The 1,060-nt window shown below is 45.0% G+C and overlaps 1 pseudogene; it reads left to right on the top strand.

The window, feature by feature from the left end:
- Positions 1-572: 572 nt before the first annotated feature.
- Positions 573-691, top strand: LOC122556998 (5S ribosomal RNA; annotated as a pseudogene).
- The last annotated feature ends 369 nt before the right edge of the window (positions 692-1,060 follow it).

Here is a 1,060-nt window from a genome sequence, read left to right as displayed (position 1 = left end):
TACTGTTTTTTTTTCTTTTATTCTTGGTTTGTGAGCGCCACTGGCGAGGCCAACATTTATTGCCCAGAGGGCAGTTACGAGTCAACCATATCATCGTGGTCTGGAATCACATGTGACACAGATGGGTTTTTCTTTGAACAATTGACAATGGTTTCAGGGCCATCATTACACCCTTAATTCCAGATCTTTTTTTTCAACTAGGTTTAAATTCCACCATGCAGGGATTTGAACCCAGGGACCCATAGACATAACACAGGTAACTACATTAGTAATCTAACAATAATACCACTGGGTCATCACTTCCCCATGAATGAGTTTAATTATACACATGATGTGGAGGTGCTGGTTTTGGACTGGGTTAGAGATGGTCAAAAATCACACATACAAGGTTGTAGTCCAATGAGTTTATTTGAAGACACGAACTTTCTCAGTGCTGCCCTCCAAAGGCTGGTGTTTTCAAACAAACCAGTTGGACTACAACCTGGTGTTGTGTGATTTTTGTGCTTAGTCTACAAAAGGGCTAGAACATCCTAAGTTGCTGGTTCGTTTCTGGCTCGAAGGAGATTCCTTTTGCCTAAGGCCATACTAGTCTGAAAACGCCCGATCTCGTCTGATCTCGGAAGCTAAGCAGATTCAGGCCTGGTTAGTGCTTGGGTGGGAGACCGCCTGGGAATGCCAGGTGCAGTAGGTTCTGGGCGGCATGGTGGCTCAATGGCTAGCATTGCTGCCTCATAGCAGCAGGGTCCCAGGTTTGATTCCAGCCTTGGGTAACTGTCTGTGTGGAGTTTGCACGTTCTCTCTGTGTCTGTGTGGGTTTCTTCCAGGTGCTCCGGTTTCCTCCCACAGTCCAAAGATGTGCAGGTCAGGTAAATTGGCCATGCTAAATTGCCCATAGTGTTAGGTGCATTAGTCAGAGGGAAGTGGGTCTGGTTGGGTTACTCTTCGGAGGGTCAGTGTGGACTGTTTCTACACTGTAGGTAATTTAATATACAAGAAACTAAAGTGCTTTTTTCTGAAATGTTAACTGCATACAAAATAAGGGTAAGAGTTGTCTTTGCGC

The sequence above is a fragment of the Chiloscyllium plagiosum genome, unplaced genomic scaffold, assembly GCF_037043375.1.
Source record: "Chiloscyllium plagiosum isolate Xiang-an unplaced genomic scaffold, Cpla_swu_hap1 HiC_scaffold_16, whole genome shotgun sequence".
Classification (NCBI taxonomy): Eukaryota; Metazoa; Chordata; class Chondrichthyes; order Orectolobiformes; family Hemiscylliidae; genus Chiloscyllium; species Chiloscyllium plagiosum.
This window is presented reverse-complemented; position numbering and strand designations above follow the sequence as displayed.